Raw genomic sequence first — 17,346 nt, 5'->3', positions numbered from 1 at the left:
ACATGCTCCTGTTTGAAAACCTAATGCATGCTAACTGGGATCTTGTCTATGCCTCTGACAACCCTAACATGAACAGCTGCAACTTCTCTTGCATTTTCAATGCTTGCTTTGATAAATACTGTCATGATCGTGATAACGGCTAACCTGAAAACCTTAAGGATTCATATTACGCTCAAACGTCCACAAAACCTTCCGAGTCCCCCAGTGGAAACGTCCCCAGTTTTCTCTGTTTCCTTGATGACGTCATCGATAGGCCGTCTTTGTCTAAAGGGAACTTTGAATATAATCCGCGGATTTCGTAGCATGATGCTGTATGTTGGGACCTGTTGCCATCCAACCCCTTGTAATCAATTTAATTTTGCTTTTGATAGCTCAGTCAGAGCATTGTTAGTGAGGATAATAGTAGGGAATGAAACTGAGTTCATAGTCTCAGTTTCAACGTCAGAGTGTACAGTAAATTAATTCATCGAAATAGAAGTAGGTGGACTCCCTGACCTATTCTGAGTGAAGGTGCCGCGGGAATTTCAACTGTTAGTAAGTGCTCGCCCCTTCACCCATACAGGTAGACCATTGCACTCTGTGTTGTAATTCGCCCTTCTTTAAGTGATTTGACCCAATCAATAGTTGATTGTGCAGGTGTTACAGTAACGTAGTTGATATGCTCTGAGTGAAGTCATATTTACGTCTTTAACGTCCCCTGAAATGTGATGTCATTGTCACTGTTAGAAAGTGCCCGTCCCTTCACCCATACAGGTCCCTAACGCAGCCTAGGCCGTGTCTGTAGGGTGGATGTTGTATCCACTATGGCTGGGGAGATGTCCGAGGTCCAGTAGGATCAGTTACCTTCGTGAGACCCGACCGTCAGACACTTCACACTACCTATGGCCCCCATAGCTGGCTCGTCTGGCCCCAACGCTCGGCCTGCGAGGTGACCCCGGATCACCAAGCCACACACCACTACCAGCCCCCATCATTGGTGGATGAGTGTCTAACTCAGTAGGGATATTTGTGTGGTGAGGTTAATCCACTGGGATCTTCAGAGTTCGTCGGAAAGTACACCATGGTGGCAGGACCCCATGGCGGTTGCTTGAGTATCACTCCTGACGACTGAGTGTTGTAGTGGCAGTTGCCCCTGGTCTTTATGGTGCTAAGTGACTATAAGAGTTATGTGTTATTGAGTATGTCCACCCAGTAGTGGTGGGAGTGTTATTGAGTATGTCCACCCAGTAGTGGTGGAAGTGTTATTGAGTATGTCCACCCAGTAGTTGTGTGAGTATGTTGAGCCTGAGGGCATAGTACCAGATTTCGTCTGTTGGTACATATATATTCTTTCTCCTACCTCCATATTAATGTTTAAATAAATTTTGTATTTGTATATTGTGTCTATTATTTACCTACAGTATTTACCGTTATTTCTTCCCTATTACTTGATACTATCATTACATCTACCCACGAGCCTCCTCTCGTCACGCTACCAATGGTAATAAGTATGAGAGTAAAAGGAAGTGTTACTGACACACAGGCCCTTATAAAATGGTGGCACCATGGCCATTATAATACTTCCCGCTCAAGACTAAGTCAGTGAAAACTGTATCCATTTCCAAACCCTATATCACAAGCGAAATTAAGATAATGATTAAAGAAAAACACAAACTCCAAAGGAAATTTGCAAAAAAGACCCATAACTTTCGGTGATGCTTACCGAAGCATCAGAAATAGAGTAACTAAAGCAGTTGAAATGCCAGACGTAGCTATTATACAAATAAGCGACAGTCAGCATCAGGCAACAGTAAGAAAACCTGGAATGTCATAAATTCTATTCAAAACAGGAACGTTCAGCCTTCGGCCCCCCACTCAGCTTTTATGATAAATGATTCAGTTGTAACGGAACCCTCCCCCATTGCCAACCACTTCAATGAATATTTTATTAAAGTTGGTAAAAATCTTGCAGAAAGCATCCCTGATCACCATGAGAAATTTAGAGCCTACCTGCAAAACAGACAGCAAAATGAGCTGTTCTTATCCCCTGTCACAGCAGATGAATTATTGGCCATCATGAAAATGTCTAAAGATGCAGCATCAGGCGAAGACAATACTGTATAACAATGAGCATCATCAAGAAAGTAGCCCACTTATTACTACCTGTTCTTCTACACATTTTAACTCCCCCTTCACAAGTGGTGTCTTTCCGGATAAACTGAAAATTGTTAAAGTTCACCCAACATATAAAAAATCTGGGGACAAAGTTCTCTTCAAGAATTACCGCCCTCATATCAGTCCTCCCAGCCTTGAGTAAGATACTGGAAAAGCTAACATGTAATAGACTAAATTCCTTCTGCAATGCCAATAACATCTTTACAGACTCCCAGTTTGGATTTAGAGCTAGAAGGTCGACTGAGAGTGCTCTGCTATCCTTTACTAATGACATCTTAAATTCCTTTGATGACAGTCAGTTCACAGTCGGTATATTCTTGGACCTCTCTAAAGCCTTCGATACTGTCGACCATACCACTTCAAAGCTTGAACATTACGGCATTAGGGGCCTGTCCCACAATTGGTTTACCTCATATCTGTCCAACAGGATGCAGTATGTCTCCTATAATAATCACCAATCTGACTCCTCGCCAATCTTGTATGGTGTCCCCCAAGGTTCCATTCTCAGTCCAGTACTGTTTTTATTGTACATAAACGACATAGTCCACGCCAGCACACTCATAAAATACAACTTATTTGCAGATGATAATCTCTATGCCAGCAACTCAGACCTCCATTCCTTGATGAGAACTATGAACACTGAATTGAATAAAGTCAGGACCTGGGTAATACGTAATAAACTGACCTTAAACCTTGAGAAAACCCACTACACGATCTTTCACATTTGGAAAAACTTTCCCCCAGACTTGGAGCCCCTGTACCTTGGTAATTCAGTCCTCAAACGTAAACAAAATACTAAATTCCTCGGAGTTATTGTTGATGAGAAACTTAACTGGAGAAACCACATACAAGCCATTCACAGTAAAGTCAATAAACAGTGCGGTATCATGTATCACACTCGGCAGTCACTCACTCTAACAGCAATGAAAGAAATCTATCATGATCTTGATTTACCTACACCTGATACACTGTCACACACTATGGAGGGGGGCCTCTGGCTCTTTAAAAACACAATCTCTGGTTACTGCACAAAAGAGAGTTGTACGGACAATGACCTACTTGAAAAAAATAGATCACACAAACGAAAAATTTGCTATACTGTATTGTAAATGTTAAAATTCGAAGATATTAACACCTACTGCTGTGCCATCTTTGTTTACAAATCTATGAATCACTTGCTGACAATAATTATTTCCAGTTCTGGAATAATCAGAGATACAACTTAAGGCACCCAGAGCTACTAAGACCACCCCCCATGAGCTGCTCTCAGTTCCAGACCTCCATAAAATATCACGGTGTGAAGGTGTGGAACAACTTACCCCCACCTATATTTACAGTACCTGCTTTTATTGTACCATCAAAACCGTTTTATCGGAAATTATCATGTAAATAGATAAGTAATTACCATTGCAATAAACATAATTGCCAACTAGGCATACTCCTGACAGCTCTGTCCTCTTGTTCAACCTTATTACTGTACAACCCATGTTGTACTGCTCCCCCATTATACTTATGTTTTTCAATTCCACTGTAATTTTTGTATACTGTATATAAATAAATAAATAAAAATAATAATAAATAAATGAAATTAATAAATATTGAAGTGATAACCATGGTAACATTATGAGATGTACTTATTACCACCATACTATTGTACTATTCCAGATGATACTAAATGTTACATAATACTTCCTTGAGAGAAATGTATAGTATATATCAGGTGCCTAAAAGAGAGCTCAGGTTCTCAACTGGCTCCGCCATGTTAATATTGTTATTATTATCCACTCTGTATAGGTGTTCTTCTGGCTAAATAAACTGTTTCGATTCAATTCAATTCAGGTAAAATTCAAGGTAAAAAAAATTTCCTTTTTTTATTTTAATTGGGAAAAAAACAAACATTAAGCAAGTCTGTTTGTCAAAACAATTTCATTTAACAAGATTAGTGCCTAATATATAAGTTTGATGGCATGAATAAAGTACTCACAGTAACAGGATTATCACAACTAAATCACAAAGCACTAAATACAAATACAGTGGTCCCTCGGTTAACGAGCACAATTCATTTCAGAAGGTTGCTCGTTAACCGAAAAATTCATTAACCAAAACCATTGTTTCAATGGGTTTTTGGGTAATTGGTTCCAACTCACCGAAAATTGACTAAAGTCAACAAAAAAGGTAGTAAAGTACACTTACTTTGAGGTGTGTATGTAGAAGGCTCCTGGATGATGATGATGATATGAATTTGAAGTGGGAGGTGGATGAGGAGAAGGGAGAAGAGAATGAAGTGGAGGAGCAGAAGCATTTTACTGCTTCTTGGAAGGTGAGTCACCTTCCATGAAAATGTCAGGAACCTCTGGACTGACAGATTCTCCAGCAGGAACATCCTCTCTCCTTCTTGAAGTGGAAGGCTGAGGGCTAGCATCTTGTTCCAGCTGCCTTTTAGTGAAGAAACTGTCAATTTTTGTCTGTGGGGCATCTCTCCTCCTCATCATTATCTGATGTTTGAAGGAGACCACTGTGTCCTCAATATGACACAAAGCTAGTTCTGATTTTTCCACATCTGGGTGCCTTGAAGCCAGTTTCCTGAACTTTTCCCAGTGGTCAACATCTTTCAACTCTGAAGTTGACATATGGTCATCACTTTCCTTTTCCTCCTCACCACTGTCAGCCTCTAACATCTCATCCAGTTGCTGCAAGTCATCAAGAGTAAGTTCCTGTTCACGAGACATCACAAGCTCTTCTACATCATCCTCCTCCACTTCAAGGCCCAATGACTGACCAATGGACACAATCTCCTGGTCCAACTCTGCTTCTTCCTGAAATCCCTCAAAATCATGGACTACTGATGGCCACAGTGCTTTCCATGAAGAATTCAGGGATCTAGTGGAGACTTCTTGTCATGAGGACACAATCAATTTTACAGCCTCCAGGATGTTGAATTGTGTCTTCCAGAACTGTGACAGTGATAGATCAGGATCAGTGGTAGTTGCCTGATGACACCTCCTGAACATTTTCTTCATGTGCAGCTTCTTCAAGTTGCTGATCACATTCTGGTCCATTGGCTGTATGATTGATGTAGTGTTGGGAGGCAAAAACAACACTTTGACAAAGTCAAATTGATACTCCAAAGTGCTGGCAAGTTGAGGGTCATGACCAGGGGCATTATCCATAAGGAGAAGAGTCTTTAAAGGGAGTTTATTGGTGGTTAGGTAGCTCTTGACAGAAGGGCAAAACACCTCAACAGCCCATTCATTAAAGAGCTGTCGTGTTACCCATGCCTTACGGTTGGACTTCCAATAAACTCCAAGACATCCTCTTACCACTTTTTGTTGCTTGAACACCCTGGGGTTTTCAGAGTGGTAGACACGCATAGGCTTCAGTCGGAAATCCCCTGAAGCATTGGCACCAAGCAATAGAGTGAGACAGTCTTTCATGGTGTTACTTTTAAATGCAGGAAAGTGGTTTTCTTACTGTAGAACTCAGATACCTTCACACTGGTTACTCACTCAGGAGATTATGGTGTATCACTACGTAGAATTTCACTCTGCTTCCGGCATTCAATGCGTTGTGTACTTGATAAATGATGATTTAATGAATTCCATTATTTTCCAACATCCATCTAAGTTATTGGTTATACATTGTCATAACCAAATAGTCATTACCTTTGGCAATAATAATAATAGAGGGATCACAGATACAGGCAGATCATGCACTTACGTTTATTTGGCACAATTCCATACACTGGACTTATAATTTGCATTGATAGATCAGTCGCTCACATTCACGCCACAGTACCGTAAGTTATAAGGGAGAGTTTGTCAACCTGGAGAATCAATCGTTTAGATCTATTAGGCCGGCCTGGAGTGCTCTTGTAGCAAACAGGCCCTCACCATTGATCAGTTCCTTTACAGGATATGTTAGCTTGTCGCTGGACTTAACAACAATCTCGGGGATTTACACACACAGACTCGTGGTATACTGCCAGACTGGGGGTCACTAATACTAAGGGTAAATACTTAACTCTAATCTTAATTTCTAAGGGTCGCTGCCACCAGATCCCCTCTGGACAGTATGTAGCTCGTTAGGTAGCGTGCAGAGTGGACTAGGCATTGGGTTAGGTTTTCCATTGACCAGATCGATAAGGGGAAAGAAGGGTGAAACCATAACATGTCTTAATTAATTTATTCCCTATAAAGCATACTGGTAAAAAACATACAATTGAATGGGTCTTCCTCAGAAGAACAACGAAAATGTTGGTTACCCAGATGGGCACCAGACGTCTTACATTAATGGCGTGTCATCCACATACTTATTGCATAACAATCTGTGACCTCCTTACCTCGGTCATTCCTTCTTACACTATCCCTTAACACATCAGACTGCTCCACCTGTATGGAATATAGCACCGTCGGTTATCATACATAGTAGCACCATCTCAACATATATGTTACACTCCATACCTGCAGGTATGGGACTCCTTGTGACTTTTAGGTATACGCAACAGGCACCTCGTTCGCACACCGCCCTCGGTGGGTAAAGACGAGGGCTTCATCCAGAGACATACCAGTACTATTTCTACGCCTGGTATTATAGGTCGCTCCAAGTGACGACCGCAAAGTTTCTCACGGTCTCCTTATTTGTGACTACTCATTTGGAGTGGTGTGCTGGAAATCCACAGGTTCACAGTGGATTGGCATAGCTGGGATAATGGCTGCCGGGCAGCAAGGCACTCCGACAGCATGGAACCTGAGGTGACGGTAGAACGGAGGGTACTGAGAAATAATGCCTGACAGGCGGTTATCACACCCCCTAACACATTACTATTACACTTATATATCAGGCAAAGCTTTAAACTGTAATAACTTCTATATAAACCTTAATTATAGGGCGGGATGTAGCCCGATAGGACACTGACCTGAGGTGACGGTAGAACGGAGGGTACTGAGGGCCGTGCCCTGCCGCTCATCACCGCGTAGGCCTACAGTTTCCAACCTTTAATTTTTACTTTTATTTCTTACGGTTCTCACCTGAACACTTTTCGGTATATTGTCACTCATGCCGTATAAACACATATTTTAATCCTAAATTACACACTAAGGTAAGGTCTTGGTTTGCTAGTTCGTGGGTAAATTCATTGGGTTATAATATCAACGCGGCACACCCGAGGCGGGTACATGACGCGCCTTAAAACAAAGGCTGAATGTTCATGGCGGGGGTGTATCAACTTCACTTAAAATTGTGATGAGGGATCCTCCTCTCACACATTACACTATTTGAACACAGACATAAGATTCTCTGATCACTGTACCTGTCGTGGGTATATGTCATGTGAGAATACGAGGTGTATTAAGTTCATACTGACGCATACAAGATTATTTCCTTTCAAGTATAGTTTCTGGGTCACTTCCAACACCTCACATAGTTCTGATACATATATCCTTTTTCCAGATCATTGTTCTCATGTATTTTCATATAATATCTGTGGAAATTATGTTCGCTACACGTTCGGTGAGATAAGACGTGCCTGAAGGCGCTCTCGGTTTTAGCAGCCAGGCCGAATCTGTTTGGCCCTGCCCACTCCCCCTTCTATACCCCAACGCCCTACCAGCCTTACTACACCAGGATCGATTCAGCAAAACATTCTAGTGATTAGTGAACGAATGATTACGGAGCAGTGTTCCTATAGTGCACTTAAGGAACTTTCTCGGCAAAACATTCTAGCCATCAGTGCAATAAGTGATTACCATACAGTGCTCGATAGTGCACCCCAAGGAAAAGTCAGACAGTGGGCACTTTATCGGTCAACTTTAAAGTGCCAGTGACAAGGACCACCGCGGTGTTTACATATATCGTGAAAACTGTGTCGGCGACCCCAAGCACCGAGGACAAAGTCCACGGTCTTTACAACTGACAAACATTAACAGATGTCTACCAGTGTCAGTGTCCCTCAAAGTGCCGCCAGTGACAAACACTTCCGTCCGCCCACAACAGATTTCAACCGATGGCCACCAATCACTTACTCCCGACGCACTCTGTATCATCTAAAGCGTGGGAACGGTTATCCTGATGGAAGTGTTATCGCGCTACTCAAGTCACTGAAAATATTCCACGCGCGGAGCCGTAGACAAGGCCGTCATGCACATAAGCCCATTAGAACCGTAACCTCCACTAGGAAACCGGAGAAACCCACCCCTGACAGACCATACCACCACACTGAAGTTCCACGGATATGGTATGATCTCCCGTCTTTACTGCTATCCAACGTCACTTCCCTAGCTAACAAGTTCGACGAGCTGGCAACTACAGTCAGGTCAACCGCCGCGCGCGTGGTTGCCATATGTGAGACTTGGCAAATTGTACCTGAAACGTGTCACATTGAGGGATATCAACTCTTTCATCACCTTCGTCCACAAAGACGCGGAGGGGGCGTTGCCCTCTTCTGTCAAGATGACCTACGCCCGTCACGCCTGGATGTTCAAGTCCCAGCAGATGTGGAAGCATTATGGGTACGTGTCGTGCTGCGGGCACACCCACGCAACACCGCCTCCATTATAATCTGTGTGGCATACCATCCGCCTCGATCACCCACCAGAGACACTCTTATCAATCATCTCATCACCACCTCAGACCATCTCAGAGTTAGGTACCCATGTGCCAAGTTAGTATTATGTGGGGATTTAAATGAAATTGACACCACTGATATCCAGGACCAGCTATCACTATCACAAGTTGTGACCTTCCCCACACACGGTCAAAACACCCTTGACCTTATCTTAACTGACTTAGTGGACCAGTACCAACCCCCTCAACCACTGCCTCCTATCGGGTGTAGCACACACTTATCAGTGCTCTGGTCCCCTGCTGCCACTCCCACTCAAGTACAGAGACCCTACATCAAGACCTACAGGCCGATTACTGACTCTGCAGTACGCCTCTTTGGGCAGTGGATAGTTCACTATCCCTGGACTGAAGTACTCAGCGTGGATGACGTGGAAACCAAATGGATAAATTATACCAACACCACCACCGCAGCTCACCACCACTTCTTCCCCGAGAAGTCCGTCAGATCTCACCCAGCTGACTTGCCCTGGATCACACCTCGGATCAAAAGACTAATGCAACAGAGAGACAGAGCCTTTCATCTCAATGACCACATCCGCTACAGGTCACTTCGCAACAGAGTCATCCGCGAAATACGCACTGCAAAGAAGTCCCACTACCCAACCAAATTACAACACCTGAAGCAGACCAACATCAGTCAATGGTATGGTAAGCTTAAAGAACTCTGTGGACTAAACAATAAGACACACCCCCTCCCCTTCCTTAGCCATCTCACTAATGTTGACGCAGCTGAGCAAACAAATAACCATTTCGCTACTATATGCCAGACGCTCCCACGGCTTGACACAACCACTCTCCCTGCTTACCTACCAGCCCCCCTTCCCACTGACTTAGTAGAAGAATTTGACGTAGCAAAACGCCTGGACAAACTAAAATTAAAACGCTCTACCACCCCCATTGACTTACCAATGAAACTATTCAAGGAGTTCTCCCCGGAGCTTGCTAAACCCCTCTGCTCCATCATCAATGCTTCTCTCAGTCAAGCCAGATGCCCAGCTGACTGGAAGACCTCTTATGTATCACCAGTGCCCAAGTCAACCAGCCCACAATCCTTAAATCAGCTACGACCTATTGCAATCACCCCAATACCCAGCCTAATCTGTGAAAGTTTTGTGTTTGACTGGGCTTATGCTGATATTGCAGGAGTCGTAGACCCTCAGCAATTTGGCAACATGAAAACTTCCTCCACCACTCACTGTCTTGTCAGCTTTCTCGATTACATATACCGCCATCTCGAGAAACGAAAAACGTCTGTAGCTGTCGCCTTCATTGATTTCACTAAAGCGTTCGACCTAGTCGACCACAATATAATCATAAACAAAGCTATTGACCTCGGGCTTCGGAGAAGTCTCATATCATGGCTTACAGACTTCCTCAGTGACCGACGCCAAGCTGTACGCTTCCGAGGGGCTGTCTCCACCTTTCAGTCACTCACCTGTGGCGTCCCCCAAGGCACCAAGATGGGACCACTCTGCTTCCTTATGCTCATCAATGATGCCCTAAGAGAAACCCCTGCTCGCTGGAAATATGTCGACGACTCCACCATTGGGATCAGCGTCAACAATTCTGCTCCCAACTATACCGCCCTTCAGGATTTATTGAACAGTCTCCAAAACTGGGCCACCAACAACCATGTCACCATCAACCATACCAAGACCATGGTTATGCACATCAACCTCTCCTCCGACATTGTCCCACCTCCTTCCATTACCCTAGGTCCGAACACACTCCAGGTTGTAGATTCCACGAAGCTCCTCGGCGTCACCATAGACAACAAACTAAATTGGAAACCACACGTCAGTGAAGTTGTCAAATCCTCCAGTTTCCGTCTCCACCTCCTCCGCCGACTCAAGTCCCTCGGAGTTCCTGCACACGAGCTCCTCAGTGTATACACAACATTCATACTTCCCAAGCTCACCTATGCCTCCCCCACCTGGTCTTCCTCCCTAAATGCCACACAACGTAAACACCTAGAAAAAGTGCAAAAGAGGGCATGCAAGATTATTCTCTCCCCTTCCTACTCCACATATCAAGAAGCGCTCAACACACTGACCCTTTCGACTCTCACTGACCATCACCACGGCCTCATCTGCAAATTTGGTAAGAAGCTTCTACACCATCCCCGACACCGGCCCCTACTACCACCTGAGATCCCCTGTCCGAGAATTGCTGTTCGACACCACAACCGCATCCAGCCCATACGTGCACGAACTGATCGCTATAAGAACAGCCCAGTCCCAACCATTGTAAAAATTATCAATAACATGTAATAAATCAGTGTATTCACTCCCAGTAAACACTGCTCCCTACACTGTCACTATGTTGAAATGAACTGTAGTTTGAGCTGATCCCCATCTAAGTTACTATATGTCTTATTTGTGTCACTTATGTTACTTGTATATTATTTGTAATTCGTAACCCATTCCCCAAATATGTAACTGTATATTTTCAGCCTTCCGGCTGCCAAGCTCTTTCAATAAACCGTTAATTATTATTATTATTATTATTATAGTATGACCTTCAAACCCTGATCCACACTTAGTCCTACAGTACACTAGTCCGGCTCAGCTGGACTTTAACATTCATCTTATGGATACCCTGAGTTCTCCTTAATGCTATGAACACATACAATTAATATGATATAACTGTACCTGGGTACAATACAACACATGGTCGAGTAGCATTGAGTAGGCGAGTTATCCTTTAACAGTGTTTTCCGTTTTCTGAGATTCTACAAGAGCAGTGGATTGAATGTTATATAGCGTAATATGAATTAAATGGGGTTTTTAGGAATGACAATGATGTGCGCAGTACAGTAGCACTGGTAGGACTGTATGGCCCCTGTTCTAAATCTGCGGAGCAGGAGGTCTTCTCTAACCCAAGGTCTAAAGCCCACTGGCTAAAATGTGGTTTTGAGGCGTGAAATGACCCCTATTGGCTGGCCGGGTACCTTATATCTACCTAAACAAACATTTGGGATGGGTTGTGCGGGAGGCCCAGTGCAACCCATGACACATGGGTTTATGCCCAGGTAAAGAGGCTTCGTCTCTGGTGATGAATGTCCTTTTGGGCATCTTTTTCCAGAACAGCCCAGTTTCGTCCACATTGAACACTTGCTGTGGAAGATAATTTTCTATATCCATCAGTTCTTGAAACTCCACTAAAAATTTTGCTGCCCCTTCCTTATCAGCACTGGCAGCTTCACCGTGCCTAACAACACTAAAAATGTCACTTCTTTTCTTAAATTTTTCGAACCAGCCCTTGCTGGCAGTAAACTCTTCAAATTCTGTGCACGAAGAACCAGGTTGATCTGTCTTTAAATGTTCGTTGATCTCCCTGGCTCTTTCACAAATAAATTCAGTAGAAACTGAATCACCTTTCATCTGTTTTTCCCTAATCCAAATGAAAAGTAACCTCTCTGTTTCTGCTATTAGGGATCTACCTTTAAACACTGGTAGATTTGTCTCTCACTTTCACTTCCTTGAATTTGTCTTTCTGTGCAAGAATTGTCGACACAGTTGATGTCGACATGCCATATTCTTTGCTAAGCACATTTGTTCTAATGCCTTCTTCATGTTTCTTAATAATTTCCTTTTCACCTGGATTGAAATCGCTTTTCTTGATTTCTTGGGACCCATGCTGGATTCAAAAACAATTTCAACACTTGATATATTAAGTTTAATTGCTGTAAATAAAGAATATTTTCTTTAAATCAACACTGCACTGCACTATATATGATCAATATGTAAAATAAATTTCAAAATAACCAATAATTTCACTGTAAAAACGGAAAAAAAATTATGTTGAAGAGAGTCTGAAGCAAGATGTTAACTCCACTGAAAAGATACAGAGACTGACGCCTGCTTCGTGTGTTGACAGGATGTTTGGCGCACTAAAAACTAGTTTCCCCGTATTCAATTATGTTAAATAAATATTTAAATTTTTTAGTCATTTTAACAATTATAATTGTTAAAATGACTAAAAAATTTAAAATAAGACTTTTAAAATTATCGAATGGTACAAACTTCTTGATATTTAGTAAAATAGTAAGGAATTTATGCCCTAGAACCGATTACTGTATTGGCGGACTTTGGCGGACTTTTCGTGATGTTATGTTGTCTAGCAATCAGGATGGGATGAATGGAAACTCTAGGTGGTGGTTTTCTTATATAAAATATATTATATACAAGACAGTCTAGTGCTGGAGATGCCGTGTGGTGAGGAGCTTGCTCACGAGACACGTTCAGTAAGTAGCGTGCTTGAGGCGGTATCTGTGCAGGAGCTTCGTTAGAGATGTTGGGTGTTGCTGTCCTCCAGGTTGAATGAGAGCTGGACAGCGAGGAGCTTGCTTGGAGGAGGTGTTGCGTGTTCAGGAACGTAGGGCAGAATGAATCTCAATGGAGAGACTGAGAGCTTATATACACAGCAGCCGGAAGTAAACCCGTGGGAACTCGCCGGTTGATGGGCTCCGTTGCTAGGGTAGACACAGCAGGTGGTGACCCCCCCCCCTGAACAGTTCAAGGGTTGCTAGGATACTGTCGCATTGGAATGCGGATACGCAGTTGTAGGGAAGAGGTCCACTACAATACTCCACCTTCCTCCGGGCGCTGCAGGAGACTTGTTGTCGGCAGGGTTGTATCTCACATGTGCGACATAACGGGCAGGAGTGTGGATCAGTCGGCCGCTGTGGGAGACGACTCTGTCTGGAGGCACGAGACCTGTGGGAGAAGCAGAGGGAGAAGGAGGGTTGTGGATAGGAGAAGGTTGTACTGGCGAGGAATGTGGTGCTTCTATCGTCGCAGGTGGAGGGGGGCCGGTAGGGGTATCTGGGTCATTAGGGCTGGCTGCGAGATCGTCAGGAAAAGTAGGTACCTGAGGATGAAAAGAGGGTATGCAGAAATGTTGTGGGTGAGGTGGTGCTCTAAGTGGCAATGGTGGATAGACTGGCGGAGGAGGTGCTGGATGAATGTGTTCAGGGCGGTGGGGAGGCTGGCGTGGGGCAGTAGCCTTGAATGCAGAAACCGCCTGACGTAGTGTTTGTAGTAGGTCGTGACGGGCAGCAGGAGTGAAGTGGTCAAGGTCAGAAGTAAGGCGTGTGATGTGCTGCTTGATAGTGGCGGAGGTTATAGCGCCTACCAGTCTCCGTCGATGTTGCTTCGCTGTGTAGTTGCAGGGAGCCTCACAGCGTCTACCTTTAGCGCCAAAACGTTGATAGTACCAACAGAAGGTAGGTACATTGTGCTGGGGACTGGCAGCGGGGTCTGGGGCAGGACGGGGGTGTTGGGGTCAGTAGGACACAGTGCGTGGGGCAGGAACAAGAGAAGAAGCAGGCATGGAGGAGCAGAGCTGTTCAATGGTGTCCATCCTGCGGTTCAAAGTTTGCAACAGGACCCTGGTGTCTTGTTAGGTATTGCTCGGCTGAGGGGTGTTGACCCGGCTTACAAGTTCAGAGGTAAATACTGGTGTGGTCGTTGGGTTGTCCGCAGCAGCCAGGCACGCAGCCGAGCATTCGTTGAATATTCTATCTGCCGCGGTTGCGTAAAGTTCAGGTGTCGTCGAGTAATCTACTGCGGACAGGGTGATACGTATTAGTGTGGGGAGCTTTTGTGCGTGAAGCTGGCGCAGGATAGGTTCAGGAAGTCTGTCTGCGTGCCGGGAGTTCAGCCTACATATCTCCTCCCAGAGAAGTCCCGGAGTTGAGTTTCCAAGGGAGATTGAAGATAGGTTCTGCTGGAGGCTGGGGTGGGTCCGTCGGTAATGTGTTTTTAAGGCGTCCTGCAGGGTGGCGAATTCGTTGTTCTCTGGAGGGTTGGAAGTAGTCCGTGATACATGCGTGGCGACTTCCGTGGGCAAGGAGGAGAGCAGGGCACCATACTTTTACTCGTCAGTAGCTTGTGAGCCGATGAGGATTGCTTCCACATGATCTAACCAGTCCTTGACGTTGTGGTTGAAAGTCGGTAGAGAGATCTGTTCCTCCTCCATCCTGTGTGAGTACATTTTTCCGGGGTCACCATTTGTAGGGTTTCGTGATATTATGTTGTCTAGCACTCAGGATGGGATGGATGGAAACTCTAGGTGGTGGTTTTCTTAAAAAAAATATATTATATACAAGACAGTCTGGTGCTGGAGATGCATTGTGGTGAGGAGCTTGCTCACGAGACACATTCAGTGAGTAGCGTGCTTGAGGAGGTATCTGTGTAGGAGCTTCGTTAGAGGAGATATTGCGTGTTGCTGTCCTTCAGGTTGAATGAGAGCTGGACAGCAAGGAGCTTGCTTGGAGGAGGTGTTGCATGTTCAGGAACGTAGGGCAGAATGAATCTCAATGGAGAAACCGAGTGCTTATATACACAGCAGCCGGAATTAAATCCATGGGAACTCGCCGGTTGATGGGCTCCGTTGATAGGGCAGACGCAGCACTTGGCGACCCCCCCCCCCTGAACAGCTCGCGGGTTGCTAGGATACGGTCGCATTGGAATGCAGATACACAGTTGTAGGGAAGAGGTCCACTACAGACTAATACGACAGCAAGCGAAAACATGTTGAGGGGCGCTCGTAAGGAATTCGTTAATCGAGGGATTGCTCGTTAACCGAACTTAAGAATCTTATGGAAGGTAATACGTTAACCGAAATCTCGTTAATCGAGGTGCTCGTTAACCGAGTTGTAGTATTTTACATTATTTAATGGGAGAATGAGAAGCCACATGCTTGGTTTACCTAGAGCATTTATTCTCTGTTGTTCTGTACAACTTGCCTAACACATTTCATGATTACACAAGCCTAAACACTTTCTGACTTTGGTAAGAAGTAACATAATATATAATGTACATATAATCAATAAAGGCAGCATATAAACATACACATATATAACACTAGTAACATCTACAAGTTCACATTTCTTGATGAACAGCACCGAAATGCTGCACTGACAGTCACAATTGTGTGGATTACAATCACTTAAGAACAGAAGTAGTACTGCAGTTCCTTACAGCACATTCCAGCTTCTCTCTATTTCAGCCCGGAAGAGAGACACAGACCTACTGTCTAGTTGGGTTACAGCAACCGCTGTTGTCACAACCACAAGCTGTTGTACACTTTATCCTTTTTCTGAGGCAGTTGCACCTAGCTGTCTTGCACTTCTTACAACCACAAGCAACAAGCTCCAGGAAGGCTTCAGGGATTGGAAGTAGTCTTGTCCACACTGGTAGGAGGCTGAAGTGTCCACTGGATCACCAACATCTACGTTGTCTTGTCAACTTGGAGCCATATTTTGGCCTGATAGTTTGCCCGCTTGGCATGGAGCTCCAGGGCATCCTTTGTCAGTGGGAGCATTTCCGGAGACTTTTTGGTCTTCCCAGAAAGGTGAGCTCTGGTGTCACCAACTGTGTGTTGTTCCAGGGTGCCATACAAATGACACACAAACTTCTCAACATCTGCAATACCCCCATCTCGACCAATGGTGTTCAGCAGGAGTGGGTGGTCACTGAACACCTTGCAACACTTATTTTAACCATGACCACTAAAGGACGTGACTGTGTCACTCCCGGTCAAAGCGTGGAAGCTGACCAAGTTGTCCGTGACTGGGGGGCAACAAACTCTTGAATACACCGTGCACCAGGTAGCATTTTCGGCTCTTGGCCGTTCAACAAAGCATCCATACTTCAGTGATGTTGGTACAAATGAAGTGATTCTACAGCATTATTACACCAGTGTCTCTGACCACTACCGGTATTTGTTCATAGCCCTGGGATGTCACATCACATGAGTGAAGGATGAGCCTGGTGTCTGCCTCTTCATAGTTGCTATGCAGTAGAACATCATGTTGCCTGGGTGACCGTACTTCAGTGGCTTCAGAGAAGCCATCCCCTGTCACCAACTCACATCTTTCTAGAAAATCTCTGCCTTTCTCAGTGATAACATTAGACAGAAGCAAGGCTAAGTCAGTCTTGTTTGTATGCAGGGCCATGATGTTTTTCCACACTTCAGGCAGTGGAACTTGTGGGTCATTAGTGACTTCCCAGTCGGTAAATTCTTGCTTACACGCTTTGTCCTGGTAACTGCTTTAATCAATCCTTCCCTTGCATACCGATCAAAGATAACATCAACTCTTGTTGTGAGTTCATTGAACAAACTGGCCACAGCCTTGACGAACACTTCAGCAGTAGCCGAATGTCCAACAGCTGGCAAGCTTGCCAAGAGCTTGGATGAGTGCATGGCCTTCCATCGTCACACAGGTCTTCAGATCAAAGGTTGAAACCTCTGAGCTTGTGGTCTGCTGTGCCATCAGGAAGTTCATTAACTCAGACTTTGATGTCAAATTCATCTCTCCTCCTGCCTTCACCAGACTAAATAAAACAGTTCATGCTTCAAGATGTTGACCATCTCCACCATGCAACCTGCGGTCACATCATTCAGGAGCTGCTGTAGTAGCTTTCTGTCAGCTTTGATGGTCTTCTGCATGTTCTGCTTGGTAAAAACTGTAGCTTTAAACACATCAGCTAAGGTTATTGACCAATGTTTCATTATTGTTTCATGAAAATGATCACTCTCCTTCATGTAGCAGATTATATGAGC

The sequence above is a fragment of the Homarus americanus genome, unplaced genomic scaffold (assembly GCF_018991925.1).
Source record: "Homarus americanus isolate GMGI-L3 unplaced genomic scaffold, GMGI_Hamer_2.0 scaffold36347, whole genome shotgun sequence".
Taxonomy (NCBI): domain Eukaryota; kingdom Metazoa; phylum Arthropoda; class Malacostraca; order Decapoda; family Nephropidae; genus Homarus; species Homarus americanus.
Note: the sequence above shows the minus strand (reverse complement) of the source record.